Below are 17,484 nucleotides of genomic sequence, written 5' to 3' on the forward strand. Positions count from 1 at the left end.
AAAAAATCCAAGTATTTTGAGAGTTATGATGGAAATAGTTAGACTCGCGCTTTGGACTAGCATTTCACAGATCTACCTCCGATTGATTGACCATAACTCACTCAATTCAACTCGGAATTCATTGAATTTTATTCCATTTCGAAGGTGTCGAAGTGTAGTTAAAAACGGAAGAAACGGAGATGCAAAACTCCAAGTATTTTGAGAGTTATGATGGAAATAGTTAGACTCGCGCTTTGGTCTAGCATTTTACAGACCTACCTCCGATTGATTGACCATAACTCACTAAATTCAACTCGGAATGCATTTGAAATTTATTCCATTTCGAAGGTGTCGAAGTGTAGTTTAAAACGGAAGAAACGGAGATGAAAAACTCCAAGTATTTTGAGAGTTATGATGGAAATAGTTAGACTCGCGCTTTGGACTAGCATTTCACATATCTACCTCCGATTGATTGACCACAACTCACTCAATTCAACTCGGAATTCATTGAATTTTATTCCATTTCGAAGGTGTCGAATGTAGTTTAAAACGGAAGAAACGGAGATGAAAAACTCCAAGTATTTTGAGAGTTATGATGGAAATAGTTAGACTCGCGCTTTGGTCTAGCATTTTACAGACTTACCTCCGATTGATTGACCATAACTCACTAAATTCAACTCGGAATGCATTTGAAATTTATTCCATTTCGAAGGTGTTGAAGTGTAGGTTAAAACGGAAGAAACGGAGATGAAAAACATCATGTATTTTGAGAGTTATGATGGAAATAGTTAGACTCGCGCTTTGGTCTAGCATTTTACAGACCTACCCCTGATTGATGGCCATAAGTCACTCAATTCAACTCGGAATTTGATTGAAATTTATTCCATTTCGAAGGTGTCGAATAGTAGTTTAAAACGGAAGAAACGGAGATGAAAAACTCCATGTATTTTGAGAGTTATGATGGAAATAGTTAGACTCGCGCTTTGGTCTAGCATTTTACAGACCTACCTCCGATTGATTGACCATAAGTCACTCATTTCAACTCGGAATTCATTGAAATTTATTCCATTTCGATGGTGTCGAAGAGTAGTTTAAAACGGAAGAAACGGAGATGAAAAACTCCATGTATTTTGAGAGTTATGATAGAAATAGTTAGACTCGCGCTTTGGTCTAGCATTTTACAGACCTACCTCCGATTGATTGACCATAACTCACTCAATTCAACTCGGAATTCATTGAAATTTATTCCATTTCGAAGGTGTCGAAGTGTAGTTTAAAACGGAAGAAACGGAGATGAAAAACTCCAAGTATTTTGAGAGTTATGATGGAAATAGTTAGACTCGCGCTTTGGTCTACCATTTTAGAGACCTACCTCCGATTGATTGACCATAAGTCACTCATTTCAACTCGGAATTCATTGAAATTTATTCCATTTCGAAGATGTCGAAGTGTAGTTTAAAACGGAAGAAACGGAGATGAAAAACTCCAAGTATTTTGAGAGTTATGATGGAAATTGTTAGACTCGCGCTTTCGTCTAGCATTTTACAGACCTACCTCCGATTGATGACCATAAGTCACTCAATTCAACTCGGAATTTGATTGAAATTTATTCCATTTCGAAGGTGTCTAAGAGTAGTTTAAAACGGAAGAAACGGAGATGAAAAACTCCATATATTTTGAGAGTTATGATGGAAATAGTTAGACTCGCGCTTTGGTCTAGCATTTTAGAGACCTACCTCCGATTGATTGACCATAACTCACTAAATTCAACTCGGAATGCATTTGAAATTTATTCCATTTCGAAGGTGTCAAAGTGTAGACACCCACATTTTGCTTTACTTTAACCAACAATAACCTAATATATGTTTTAGGTCATTAATATCTTGATCTGACTTTACGGATCATCAATCGGGACAAAATAAGATAGGGTCACTTCATAGCCCGAACCCTGATTCCATTCCGAGACCCGATTTCCGTAAATCGTTAGATCAATGGCAGATCTTGACCTGGGTCTAACCATCCAAAACCACCTAACCTCTCCTCTCATCCTAACCATCCAAACCTCACCTAACCTCACCTAACCTCACCTAACCTCTCCTCTCATCCTAACCATCCAAACCTCACCTAACCTCACCTAACCTCACCTAACCACCTAACCTCACCTAACCTTACCTAACCTCACCTAACCTCACCTAACCTCCTATCCCATTCTCCTATAAATACCCTCTCATCCCACCATCCAAGAAAAAGAAGAAAAAGAACCCCTCTCTTAGAAAATTCATCCCTCTCCCTCATCTCTTCAAGGGTTCGGCCATCCTTGCCGGATCGGGTGATTTTATACGTTGGGTGATATATATCAAAAGCAGTCATTATCAAGCAAGGAATCATCTTCAAGGAATTACCATCAAAGAAAAATCAAACACAAAGTGGGTTTCCAAAGAGGTAGGCATTTATTTCAATTCTATGTAGGGTCTGTTTTCATGCATATCTTTTACTTTAAAAGAAAAACCATGTTAGGAAGCATGTAGGGTCTGTTTTCCCCCTGGTTAGCCTCTGGTTAGACCCTGGTTGCACCCAGGTTCGCTGCTGGTTGCACCCAGGTTCGATGCTGGTTGCACCCTGGTTCCCTACTGATTCGCACCCTGGTTCCCTGCTGGTTGCACCCTGGTTCCCTACTGGTTCGCACCCTGGTTCCCTACTGGTTCGCACCCTGCTTCCCTGCTGGTTGCACCCTGGTTCCCTACTGGTTCGCACCCTGGTTCGATATTGGTTCGCACCCTGGTTCCCTGCTGGTTCGCACTCTGGTTAGACCCTGGTTGCACCCAGGTTCGCTGCTGGTTGCACCCTGGTTCCCCTGCTGGTTCGCACCCTGGTTCCCTGCTGGTTCGCACCCTGGTGCACCCTGGTCCGCACCCTGGTTTGTACCCTGCTTCCTCCTAGTTAGACCATGGCTAGTCTCGGGTTTGCTCCTAACTTAGACCCGACTCACTTGACCCTAACCATTAACCCAATCCAACCAAGTCATATCCCAACACAATCCGAGTCGCATGTCTGAATCCATTTGGCCGAATCTCATAAGCCCGCCCACTTTGAATTCCGAAAATTCAAACCCTTGATGATTCCAATATGCTCAATTCTTTGATGCAAATTCCCAATTCCAAAATCCCATTGCTATATCAATGTTTTTGAATCTCAAGTCCAATGCTCAAATACAAACCCGATTCCTGATCCAAATACCAAACCTGTTTTCCAAAATCCAAGCAACCTCGCCAGTGGAACTACGTGTGGCTTGATCCCCATCATGGGGTACGTAGGCAATTTGGCACTCCCAAGTTCAGTCGCACCTTTCTCTATCTTTCCCATTCCCTCACACTATTCATCATCTCGATTCATCTCGTGTCTCTCGGAACCATTGGATTATGGTTTCCGTCGTAAGAACCCTTAGAGCCCAATTTAGGAACAATGGTGTCGTGTCGTGTTGTGTCCTAAGTTTTAGGGAGTCCTAGAGTTAGGAGTCCAGCCTCATCACGGACGCTTGCTATGTATAGCAACCGTGCCATAGGTCAAGTTACACTAGTCATCCAGTTTTTCCCTAGGACAAGCCTAGTAAACTAGGATGTAGGCTAACCTGCATTAGTCTAAGGAACAATTTGCATTTAGATAAGAATCATATAGCATCTCAGATGAAATCCTAAGATAATAAAATCCTCAACTTGAATTAAATAACTTCTCTCAAAACTGTTGAAACAGTCAATTCTGTCTAGGTCGGTGTCCTAGTTGAGTTAGGCATAAGTAGCTTAGCTTAGGTGCACCGAACTACGTCGACTCTGATCCCAGTGAGGCTTGGGTACGTAGGCAGCTTGGATGTCTGATGGCATACCACCCGCGAGTCGGCACCACAAACAAATTGTGGTGTTTTGTATATTAATTTTCTTGTAAATGCTTAATCAAATCACTTAGGACTTTCCATGAAATTAGAATTTTAGGAGAACTTTCACTTAGATTGAATCCAGACAAATTAATAAATCAAGATACACATTTAGGATTCACATTGAAATTAGATCATAGGATGCATGTCACTTAGTTCGCACATTAACATAGAGTTGAATGAGCCATTTAAAATAAATTTAAAAGAGTTAGCTTTTGGAATCGAAGACCGATTATCGGGCAAGAATGGTGCATGTGGTGGATAACTCCCCATACCTTCCATTCTCGTAACCAGGTAGCGAGTCTAGATTTCTGGTTAATTACGGGTCCTAGATCCCACATCTAGGTGGCGACTCTGTCAGTCTCTTTCGTGTGGAATTCGGATTGCCTTAGTGATCCCAAGTTCACAGGAAAGATTAATTCAAATCAATAATAAAATGCACACGCCAATCGCGTGGATACGAGAGACCAAGAGAGAGAGAGCGGCGGCTCGCGCCCCACACCCCTCTCGCGGGATCAGGGTACCACAGTCTGGCGACTCTGCTGGGGATCACCTAACTTCATTAAAATTCCAAAAGATAATTCATTTGAATTTAATTTAACTGGCTCATAAGAACTCTATCTCTTGTATACTTGTCAGATTAGTTTGTCTTGTTTTATTTTCTCATCACATTTTACTCAAACTTAATCTAACAAAACCTGAAGGCATCATAGATCGCGCGAACTTATTGCACACACTTACATCACTTGCATCTAAACCCTTGCATCTCACGTGCACACACGTCCTATTTTAGGAACCCGGAGTGTTATCTAGCATGGTTGACTGGGATTTCATCACCTGGTGCCTCTGTGCTAGAGAAGCATTCCACCCTTAGCCTGGTACCTTTATGGTACGTAAACGGATCTCTTGTTCACGTACTGATACGCCGGACACTGGTACAGTATATCGAGCAGGGATTCGCGCTAAGGGAACTCTTGGCCTTACCCCTAGATTAACCCACACATGCATGTAGTATACGAACACATGTGCATCACGTGTGTGAGCCTAGTTTAGGATATCCTACCCATTGGTGTCTAGATTAGGCCGTGGTCCATCTTCCAATGGTCACGATCGGTCTTTATATACACGAACAAAGTCATGAGTCGAGATTCTCTCTCCACTCCGATAGATTAGGATTAAGGTTGATGCCTTCAGGTAACACTGATAAAATGTGAAAAAAAAAAAAATTCCCTTTGGGTTAGGATATAAATCCCATCATTTCCAAAGATCTCATAGGATTAGTCATTCATGATCTATCCGTTGAAAGCAATCTTATGCTATCTCATCTAATCTTTTGATCGTGCGTCTTTCGTTCTTCTGTCATACGATTCGATCGTATCTTCATGCCATCCCCTAACTGGCAGATGCAGAATCTCACAATCTTTCGATTATGCGTTCTCATGATCTGATCATGCCTGGTCCAGATAATCCAATCTTGCTTGTACCCCTGGTCTGTTCCTCCTCTAGGGGCTACCTTTTTCAAGATTATTTTGCTAAGTCCTTCAGAGTTCACTCTCAGAATCCTTGAGCTAGGGGCATTTCCCTATGCGAATCAGTCATCATTGTCCAAAATTGAAAGTATCAGCCATGATGATGTTTAGAACGAACCAGCCTTCGCCGAGCCTTCAACGCCAAACAGTTGCAGCAGTTAAAGTTTTAGTCACTTACTATTTTATGTTGAGTCAGTCATCATGGTCAGTATAATTGTTGAGTCCGGTCTTACAGTTAAAGGTCAATGCCTAGTCCAGGCAAGTTATCTTCTGTTTCCCTTTCTTATTTAGAGTTGTGAATCCTGAGCATGTTCAGGATAGGTCGTCTGATGTAATAGCTTTTCTTTAAATAAAATTTCAGTCAGTTCCAAAAAGTTCACTTGTGTCTGTTCTTAAGTGTGCTTCTGATCTTAAAATAAGACTCCCTCTTCAAATGAGGACAAAATTGACGAAACTCCACTTGAGTCACAGCAATTACTTGAACGAGAGGAGGAGCGCCAATCCCAACCTTTCAAAGATGAAATTGAAATGATAAACACTGGCACTGAAACTTTGATTCAGTGAATGCCGATTGAAAATACATTACCCTCTAAAGAGTGTGAAGAATTGATAAAATTATTTCAAGAATAAGAAGATTGTCTAGAAAAGCTACAACCGATACCAGGGGCAAGACATAGATGGAAAGCTCAAAGAAAATGAAGAAAGTGAGAAGATATATGCTATACAAGGGGCATAGAGTGGAAACAACTTTCATATTTCCAATCAATGACCTTGGTTCTCAAATTCATAACATAAAGCCAACAAATTCAAGATGAAAAGTTCAAGAGCAAACAATGAAAAGTGATCATCAGATATCGAGAGTACGAATCCATAGATGGAGGATGTCAAAGAACAAGTTTCACTCTATGAAAGTCAAAAGCACGTATTAGAATCTTGGAAGAAGAAGATCCATTATCTCTTACCTGGAAATGCCGTCAAATTCTGTGAAAAAAAAGAAAAGAAAAAATAAATAAATAATCAGTACCAGAGGGACCCTAGTAACCTAGATCGATTCCCAATTTGAACATCGGAAGGCCTCCTTTGGCCGAATAAATCCCAAAATCAGAACCCAACGTCAAAAGAATACCGGTTTGCAAATCCTTCGAGCCTGAATCAAATTTTCTTGAAAACCCATCAAACTAGGGGCATCCGCCCCGAACTACGCGAGACCTGATCCCTACACTGGGGTACGTAGGCAGCTCGGTTAAACCGAGTTCGGTCGATTCAAAAAAAAAGAAAAAGAAAAATCAATCGTTCCAGAAAAAAAAAGAGGGACAAGTTCCAAAAGAAGAGAAGTTAATTATTCCAGAAAGAAAAGAAAAAAGAAAAATCAATTAACCTTCAAACAATTTATCTTCAAACTAGGGGCATTCGCCTTGACCTACACACGACCTGATTCCTACCTTGGGATATGTAGGCAACCTGTTCACAGGTTCGGTCGAAATCTTTGTTGAGCCTTAAGCCATTCTTTGAAAAACCCTATCCTACCTATAAAGTCCTTCCGGTGTTCAGAACTAATGAGCTAGATCCCGAGACACAATAAAAAAAAATGATGAATAAGAAAAAGAACGGAGTTTGAAGATCTGCTAGACTGAAAACCTGAAAGGGCGGTCTAGGCAAAATTTAAGATCATTCCCCTGCTAAGTTGAAAACCCAAAAGGGAGGCTTAGGCAAAAGCTAAGGGGATAGCCTGCTGGATCGAAAACCTAGAAAGGTGGTTCAGGCAAAAGTTAAGGTTAGCGCGGTCCGCCAAGTTAAAAACCCCGAAGAGGTGACTTGGTCACGGTAAGAGAATCAGTATAAGAAGGCAACATCCGGTATCAAGACTGAAGATCAACTGAAGTTCAAGCAAATTCAAGTGATATCCTCAAAACTGGGGGCATTGAAGCTAAGCAATCTTAGGGGTCGTAATTAAATTCTTGAGGCATTACTGTTTCGAGGAAGAAGTCCGGTGTTTACCAATTGAAAAACTATTCCTTGAAAGGATAGACTTACCAAACAAAACATTAACTAAGTCAGAAGCATCACTATGTTTGTCAGTATAGTCAGTCAATCTTTATTATTCTAAGTTCACTCCTTCAGGGCTGCTCAATCCTTTGAGTAGTGCCTTTCATCTAAGTTTTCTCTTTAGAAAGAGTCAATTGTCGTTCCTATGTCCAAATGATGTAACTGTCTTGGTGAAGGAGGCCAGGCCTAGGCAGCTCCCTGCAATTATACCTGAAAGAGCTCGAGAATCTAGTCAAACAGCTACATTTCAAAGAAGATCAACTCAGAAGAGTTCAGAAGTAGAAACATCAGAAAGCCCAGCTTCCGTAAAAAGATCATACCCCAGGAAGGCACCTTAAGCTTGGAAGAGCCCCAGATGCAATGGTGGTTGAGCCAATTTCTCAGAAAGATGAACCATTAAAATTCAGAATTTCCTTCCGGTTAGTTAAATACTATCCTGGTCAAGAAATGTTCATCTAAGCACCTGTCAAAAAACAGATCCCGCTTTTCCATGTTAGAGAGCCGTTGTTCTAAATTACCAATTTCAAGTATCTTGTTCAAGGTTTCAGTTATCAAAATCCCCAGAAGACAAGACCAACAGTCTCATTGAGAAAAATCTTGTTGAAGTTTCATAAAAGTGTTCCTAATCCATTCTTGTTACTAATGGTTCTTCGTTCATAAGGTTGGTCGTCTCATCATTCGTCAAAGTCTTGGTTTCCAATATCTTTACTGGGCACGATCTATAATGTCCCCGATTTCATTGAGTTCAAAAAAAAAAAAAAAAAAAAAAAATCCAAAATTCATCAAATCCAATCCCCGATTCAAACAAATCCAATCTTACGTCAAATTCAAGTTCATGAAAAATCTCATGTCCTCTTTGAGCCCTTTTGTGAAAGGTGCCTCATTTCTCGAGTCCATTTGTGAATGGTCTCGTCTTCTCCTTGAACCCGTTTGTGAACAGGTTTCTCATTCTCTGAGTCCATTTGTGAATGCTCTAATGTCCTCTTTGAGCCCGTTTGTGAACGGTGCCTCTGTTCTCGAGGCCATTTGTGAATGGTCTCATCTTCTCCTTGAGCCCGTTTGCGGACGGTACCTCATTTTCCAAAAATAAAAAAATTTATCAAATCCAAATCCTTAATTAAAAATAAAAATAAAAAAATAAAAAAAATCCAATCCTACGTCAAATTCAAGTTCATAAAAAATCTCTAAATTCTTCGAGCCCGTTTGTGAACGGGGCCTCATTTCTCAAGTCCATTTGTGAATGGTCTCGTCTTCTCCTTGAACCCGTTTGTGAACAGGTTTCTCATTCTCTGAGTCCATTTGTGAATGCTCTAATGTCCTCTTTGAGCCCGTTTGTGAACGGTGCCTCTGTTCTCGAGGCCATTTGTGAATGGTCTCATCTTCTCCTTGAGCCCGTTTGCGGACGGTACCTCATTTTCCAAAAATAAAAAATTTATCAAATCCAAATCCTTAATTAAAAAAAAAATAAAAAAAATCCAATCCTACGTCAAATTCAAGTTCATAAAAAATCTCTAAATTCTTCGAGCCCGTTTGTGAACGGGGCCTCATTTCTCAAGTCCATTTGTGAATGGTCTCGTCTTCTCCTTGAACCCGTTTGTGAACGGTGTCTCATTCTCTGAGTCCATTTGTGAATGGTCTCATCTTCTCCTTGAGCCCGTTTGTGAACGGTGCCTCATTTTCTGAGTCCATTTGTGAATGGTCTCGTGTCCTCTTTGAGCCCGTTTGTGAACGGTGCCTCATTTCTCGAGTCCATTTGTGAATGGTCTTGTCTTCTCCTTGAGCCCGTTTGTGAACGGTGCCTCATTTCTCGAATCCATTTGTGAATGGTCTCGTCTTCTCCTTGAGCCCGTTTGTGAATGGTGCCTCATTTCTCGAGTCCATTTGTGAATGGTCTTGTCTTATCCTTGAGCCCATTTGTGAATGGCGCCTCTTTTCTCGAATCCATTTGTGAATGGTATCGTCCTCCTTGAGCCCGTTTGTGAATGGTGCCTCATTTCTCGAGTCCATTTGTGAATGGTCTTGTCTTCTCCTTGAGCCCGTTTGTGAACGGTGCCTCTTTTCTTCGAGTCCATACAACTATGGTCTCTTATCCTCTTTGAACATCATACATCTATGATGTCTCATTTCCTTGGAATCCGTACAAATACGGTATTTCATTCTCTTCGAGTCCATACAACTATGGTCTCTTATCCCCTTTGAACATCATACAACTATGATGTCTCATTTCCTTGGAATCCTTACAAATACGGTATTTCATTCTCTTCGAGTCCATACAACTATGGTCTCTTATACCCTTTGAACATCATACAACTATGATGTCTCATTTCCTTGGAATCCGTACAAATACGGTATTTCATTCTCTTCGAGTCCATACAACTATGGTCTCTTATCCCCTTTGAACATCATACAACTATGATGTCTCATTTCCTTGGAATCCGTACAAATACGGTATTTCATTCTCTTCAAGTCCATACAACTATGGTCTCTTATCCTCTTTGAACATCATACAACTATGATGTCTCATTTCCTTGGAATCCGTACAAATACGGTATTTCATTCTCTTCGAGTCCATACAACTTTGATCTCTTATCCCCTTTGAACATCATACAACTATGATGTCTCATTTCCTTGGAATCCGTACAAATACGGTATTTCATTCTCTTCAAGTCCATACAACTATGGTCTCTTATCCTCTTTGAACATCATACAACTATGATGTCTCATTTCCTTGGAATCCGTACAAATACGGTATTTCATTCTCTTCGAGTCCATACAACTTTGATCTCTTATACCCTTTGAACATCATACAACTATGATGTCTCATTTCCTTGGAATCCGTACAAATACGGTATTTCATTCTCTTCGAGTCCATACAACTATGGTCTCTTATACCCTTTGAACATCATACAACTATGATGTCTCATTTCCTTGGAATCCGTACAAATACGGTATTTCATTCTCTTCGAGTCCATACAACTATGGTCTCTTATCCCCTTTGAACATCATACAACTATGATGTCTCATTTCCTTGGAATCCGTACAAATACGGTATTTCATTCTCTTCAAGTCCATACAACAATGATCTCTTATACCCTTTGAACATCATACAACTATGATGTCTCATTTCCTTGGAATCCGTATAAATACGGTATTTTATCTTGCCCAAGCCCATTCAAAAATGATGCTGCATTTTCATTAAGAATCTTTCAAAAGTCATCCATTATTCTCTCTGAGACCATTTGAAAATGACGTCTCATTTCCTCTGAAGCTGTTCAAAAGCGATATTCCTTTCCCTCCGAAAATCCATTTGAAAATGGTATCCCATTTCTCTCGTTGCCAGCGGCACCGCAGCGGGTTTGTTTTATTGCATTCCAATTCTAGGATTTCATCTAAGGTCTTGCATTATATTAGGTTGCATTGTGTTTAGGGGGTTCCTTTGTCGATTAATGTTACGCAAAATGGTTCTGTCATTTTAACTTTGGTATTCGATGACTACGTCGTCTCTACCAAAGAGGGGCATCTGTAGACACCCACATTTTGCTTTACTTTAACCAACAATAACCTAATATATGTTTTAGGTCATTAATATCTTGATCTGACTTTACGGATCATCAATCGGGACAAAATAAGATAGGGTCACTTCATAGCCCGAACCCTGATTCCATTCCGAGACCCGATTTCCGTAAATCGTTAGATCAATGGCAGATCTTGACCTGGGTCTAACCATCCAAAACCACCTAACCTCTCCTCTCATCCTAACCATCCAAACCTCACCTAACCTCACCTAACCTCACCTAACCTCTCCTCTCATCCTAACCATCCAAACCTCACCTAACCTCACCTAACCTCACCTAACCACCTAACCTCACCTAACCTTACCTAACCTCACCTAACCTCACCTAACCTCCTATCCCATTCTCCTATAAATACCCTCTCATCCCACCATCCAAGAAAAAGAAGAAAAAGAACCCCTCTCTTAGAAAATTCATCCCTCTCCCTCATCTCTTCAAGGGTTCGGCCATCCTTGCCGGATCGGGTGATTTTATACGTTGGGTGATATATATCAAAAGCAGTCATTATCAAGCAAGGAATCATCTTCAAGGAATTACCATCAAAGAAAAATCAAACACAAAGTGGGTTTCCAAAGAGGTAGGCATTTATTTCAATTCTATGTAGGGTCTGTTTTCATGCATATCTTTTACTTTAAAAGAAAAACCATGTTAGGAAGCATGTAGGGTCTGTTTTCCCCCTGGTTAGCCTCTGGTTAGACCCTGGTTGCACCCAGGTTCGCTGCTGGTTGCACCCAGGTTCGATGCTGGTTGCACCCTGGTTCCCTACTGATTCGCACCCTGGTTCCCTGCTGGTTGCACCCTGGTTCCCTACTGGTTCGCACCCTGGTTCCCTACTGGTTCGCACCCTGCTTCCCTGCTGGTTGCACCCTGGTTCCCTACTGGTTCGCACCCTGGTTCGATATTGGTTCGCACCCTGGTTCCCTGCTGGTTCGCACTCTGGTTAGACCCTGGTTGCACCCAGGTTCGCTGCTGGTTGCACCCTGGTTCCCCTGCTGGTTCGCACCCTGGTTCCCTGCTGGTTCGCACCCTGGTGCACCCTGGTCCGCACCCTGGTTTGTACCCTGCTTCCTCCTAGTTAGACCATGGCTAGTCTCGGGTTTGCTCCTAACTTAGACCCGACTCACTTGACCCTAACCATTAACCCAATCCAACCAAGTCATATCCCAACACAATCCGAGTCGCATGTCTGAATCCATTTGGCCGAATCTCATAAGCCCGCCCACTTTGAATTCCGAAAATTCAAACCCTTGATGATTCCAATATGCTCAATTCTTTGATGCAAATTCCCAATTCCAAAATCCCATTGCTATATCAATGTTTTTGAATCTCAAGTCCAATGCTCAAATACAAACCCGATTCCTGATCCAAATACCAAACCTGTTTTCCAAAATCCAAGCAACCTCGCCAGTGGAACTACGTGTGGCTTGATCCCCATCATGGGGTACGTAGGCAATTTGGCACTCCCAAGTTCAGTCGCACCTTTCTCTATCTTTCCCATTCCCTCACACTATTCATCATCTCGATTCATCTCGTGTCTCTCGGAACCATTGGATTATGGTTTCCGTCGTAAGAACCCTTAGAGCCCAATTTAGGAACAATGGTGTCGTGTCGTGTTGTGTCCTAAGTTTTAGGGAGTCCTAGAGTTAGGAGTCCAGCCTCATCACGGACGCTTGCTATGTATAGCAACCGTGCCATAGGTCAAGTTACACTAGTCATCCAGTTTTTCCCTAGGACAAGCCTAGTAAACTAGGATGTAGGCTAACCTGCATTAGTCTAAGGAACAATTTGCATTTAGATAAGAATCATATAGCATCTCAGATGAAATCCTAAGATAATAAAATCCTCAACTTGAATTAAATAACTTCTCTCAAAACTGTTGAAACAGTCAATTCTGTCTAGGTCGGTGTCCTAGTTGAGTTAGGCATAAGTAGCTTAGCTTAGGTGCACCGAACTACGTCGACTCTGATCCCAGTGAGGCTTGGGTACGTAGGCAGCTTGGATGTCTGATGGCATACCACCCGCGAGTCGGCACCACAAACAAATTGTGGTGTTTTGTATATTAATTTTCTTGTAAATGCTTAATCAAATCACTTAGGACTTTCCATGAAATTAGAATTTTAGGAGAACTTTCACTTAGATTGAATCCAGACAAATTAATAAATCAAGATACACATTTAGGATTCACATTGAAATTAGATCATAGGATGCATGTCACTTAGTTCGCACATTAACATAGAGTTGAATGAGCCATTTAAAATAAATTTAAAAGAGTTAGCTTTTGGAATCGAAGACCGATTATCGGGCAAGAATGGTGCATGTGGTGGATAACTCCCCATACCTTCCATTCTCGTAACCAGGTAGCGAGTCTAGATTTCTGGTTAATTACGGGTCCTAGATCCCACATCTAGGTGGCGACTCTGTCAGTCTCTTTCGTGTGGAATTCGGATTGCCTTAGTGATCCCAAGTTCACAGGAAAGATTAATTCAAATCAATAATAAAATGCACACGCCAATCGCGTGGATACGAGAGACCAAGAGAGAGAGAGCGGCGGCTCGCGCCCCACACCCCTCTCGCGGGATCAGGGTACCACACAAAGTGTAGTTTAAAACGGAAGAAACGGAGATGAAAAACACCAAGTATTTTGAGAGTTATGATGGAAATAGTTAGACTCGCGCTTTGGTCTAGCATTTTATAGACCTACCTCCGATTGATTGACCATAAGTCACTCATTTCAACTCGGAATTCATTGAAATTTATTCCATTACGAAGGTGTCGAAGAGTAGTTTAAAACGGAAGAAACGGAGATGAAAAACACCAAGTATTTTGAGAGTTATGATGTAAATAGTTAGATTCGCGCTTTGGTCTAGCATTTTACAGACCTACCTCTGATTGATTGACCAGAAGTCACTCAATTCAATTCGGAATTCATTGAAATTTGTTCAATTTCGAAGGTGTCGAAGTGTAGTTTAAAACGGAAGAAACGGAGATAAAAAACTCCATGTATTTTGAGAGTTATGATGGAGAAATAGTTAGACTCGCGCTTGGTCTAGCATTTTACAGACCTACCTCCGATTGATTGACCATAAGTCACTCATTTCAACTAGGAATTCATTGTAATTTATTCCATTTCGAAGGTGTCGAAGTGTAGTTTAAAACGGAAGAAACGGAGATGAAAAACTCCAAGTATTTTGAGAGTTATAATGGAAATTGTTAGACTCGCGCTTTGGTCTAGCATTTTACAGACCTACCTCCGATTGATTGACCATAAGTCACTCATTTCAACTCGGAATTCATTGAAATTTATTTCATTTTGAAGGTGTCGAAGTGTAGTTTAAAACGGAAGAAACGGAGATGAAAAACTCCAAGTATTTTGAGAGTTATGATGGAAATTGTTAGACTCACGCTTTCGTCTAGCATTTTACAGACCTACCTCCGATTTATTGACCATAACTCACTCAATTCAACTCGGAGTTCATTGAAATTTATTCCATTTCGAATGTGTCGAAGTGTAGTTTAAAACGAAAGAAACGGAGATGAAAAACACCAAGTATTTTGAGAGTTATGATGGAAATAGTTAGACTCGCGCTTTGGTCTAGCATTTTACAGATCTACCTCCGATTGATTGACCATAACTCACTCAATTCAACTCGGAATTCATTGAAATTTATTCCATTTCGAAGGTGTCGAAGTGTAGTTTAAAACGGAAGAAACGGAGATGAAAAACTCCAAGTATTTTGAGAGTTATGATGGAAATAGTTAGACTCGCGCTTTGGTCTAGCATTTTACAGACCTACCTCCGAATGATTGATCATAAGTCACTCATTTCAACTCGGAATTCATTGAAATTTATTCCATTTCGAAGGTGTCGAAGAGTAGTTTAAAACGGAAGAAACGGAGATGAAAAACTCCATGTATTTTGAGAGTTATGATGGAAATAGTTAGACTCGCGCTTTGCACTAGCATTTTACAGATCTACCTCCGATTGATTGACCATAACTCACTCAATTCAACTCGGAATTCATTGAAATTTATTCCATTTCGAAGGTGTCGAAGTGTAGTTTAAAACGGAAGAAACGGAGATGAAAAACTCCAAGTATTTTGAGAGTTATGATGGAAATAGTTAGACTCGCGCTTTGGTCTAGCATTTTACAGACCTACCCCCGATTGATGACCATAAGTCACTCAATTCAACTCGGAATTTGATTGAAATTTATTCCATTTCGAAGGTGTCGAAGAGTAGTTTAAAACGGAAGAAACGGAGATGAAAAACTCCATGTATTTTGAGAGTTATGATGGAAATAGTTAGACTCGCGCTTTGGACTAGCATTTTACAGATCTACCTCCGATTGATTGACCATAACTCACTCAATTCAACTCGGAATTCATTGAAATTTATTCCATTTCGAAGGTGTCGAAGTGTAGTTTAAAACGGAAGAAACGGAGATGAAAAACTCCAAGTATTATGAGAGTTATGATGGAAATAGTTAGACTCGCGCTTTGGTCTAGCATTTTACAGACCTACCTCCGAATGATTGATCATAAGTCACTCATTTCAACTCGGAATTCATTGAAATTTATTCCATCTTGAAGGTGTCGAAGTGTAATTTAAAACGGAAGAAACGGAGATGAAAAACTGCATGTACTTTGAGAGTTATGATGGAAATAGTTAGACTCGCGCTTTGGTCTAGCATTTTAATGACCTACCTCCGATTGATGACCATAAGTCACTCAATTCAACTCGGAATTTGATTGAAATTTATTCCATTTCGAAGGTGTCGAAGAGTAGTTTAAAACGGAAGAAACGGAGATGAAAAACTCCATGTATTTTGAGAGTTATGATGGAAATAGTTAGACTCGCGCTTTGCACTAGCATTTTACAGATCTACCTCCGATTGATTGACCATAACTCACTCAATTCAACTCGGAATTCATTGAAATTTATTCCATTTCGAAGGTGTCGAAGTGTAGTTTAAAACGGAAGAAACGGAGATGAAAAACTCCAAGTATTTTGAGAGTTATGATGGAAATAGTTAGACTCGCGCTTTGGTCTAGCATTTTACAGACCTACCTCCGAATGATTGATCATAAGTCACTCATTTCAACTCGGAATTCATTGAAATTTATTCCATTTTGAAGGTGTCGAAGTGTAATTTAAAACGGAAGAAACGGAGATGAAAAACTACAAGTATTTTGAGAGTTATGATGGAAATTGTTAGACTCGCGCTTTCGTCTAGCAATTTACAGACCTTCCTCCGATTGATGACCATAAGTCGCTCAATTCAACTCAGAATTTGATTGAAATTTATTCCATTTCGAAGGTGTCGAAGAGTAGTTTAAAACGGAAGAAACGGAGATGAAAAACTCCATGTATTTTGAGAGTTATGATGGAAATAGTTAGACTCGCGCTTTGGACTAGCATTTTACAGATCTACCTCCGAATTATTGACAATAGCTCACTCAATTCAACTCGGAATTCATTGAAATTTATTCCATTTCGTAGGTGTCGAACTGTAATTGAAAACGGAGGAAATGGAGATAAAAAACTCCAAGTATTTTGAGAGTTATGATGGAAATAGTTAGACTCGCGCTTTGGACTAGCATTTTACAGACCTACCTCCGATTGATTGACCATAACTCACTAAATTCAACTCGGAATGCATTCGAAATTTATTCCATTTCGAAGGTGTCGAAGTGTAGGTTAAAACGGAAGAAACGGAGATGAAAAACTCCATTTATTTTGAGAGTTATGATGGAAATAGTTAGACTCGCGCTTTGGTCTAGCATTTTACAGACCTACCTCCGATTGATTGACCATAACTCACTAAATTCAACTCGGAATGCATTTGAAATTTATTCCATTTCGAAGGTGTCGAAGTGTAGGTTAAAACGGAAGAAACGGAGATGAAAAACATCATGTATTTTGAGAGTTATGATGGAAATAGTTAGACTCGCGCTTTGGTCTAGCATTTTACAGACCTACCCCCGATTGATGACCATAAGTCACTCAATTCAACTCGGAATTTGATTGAAATTTATTCCATTTCGAAGGTGTCGAAGAGTAGTTTAAAACGGAAGAAACGGAGATGAAAAACTCCATGTATTTTGAGAGTTATGATGGAAATAGTTAGACTCGCGCTTTGGACTAGCATTTTACAGATCTACCTCCGAATTATTGACAATAGCTCACTCAATTCAACTCGGAATTCATTGAAATTTATTCCATTTCGTAGGTGTCGAACTGTAATTGAAAACGGAGGAAATGGAGATAAAAAACACCAAGTATTTTGAGAGTTATGATGGAAATAGTTAGACTCGCGCTTTGGACTAGCATTTTACAGACCTACCTCCGATTGATTGACCATAACTCACTAAATTCAACTCGGAATGCATTCGAAATTTATTCCATTTCGAAGGTGTCGAAGTGTAGGTT

General features: G+C 40.3%; 1 long non-coding RNA gene across 1 annotated transcript; it reads left to right on the top strand.

The window, feature by feature from the left end:
* Positions 1-1,833: 1,833 nt before the first annotated feature.
* Positions 1,834-8,260, top strand: LOC143849991 (uncharacterized). The gene is made up of 2 exons (XR_013235970.1): positions 1,834-2,421; positions 5,311-8,260. It is a non-coding gene; the product is annotated as an uncharacterized LOC143849991 (long non-coding RNA).
* Positions 8,261-17,484: the final 9,224 nt, after the last annotated feature.

Source organism: Tasmannia lanceolata, unplaced genomic scaffold (genome assembly GCF_043159265.1).
Source record: "Tasmannia lanceolata isolate RefF3 unplaced genomic scaffold, GAP_Taslan_0.1 ptg000001l, whole genome shotgun sequence".
NCBI classification, from domain to species: Eukaryota; Viridiplantae; Streptophyta; class Magnoliopsida; order Canellales; family Winteraceae; genus Tasmannia; species Tasmannia lanceolata.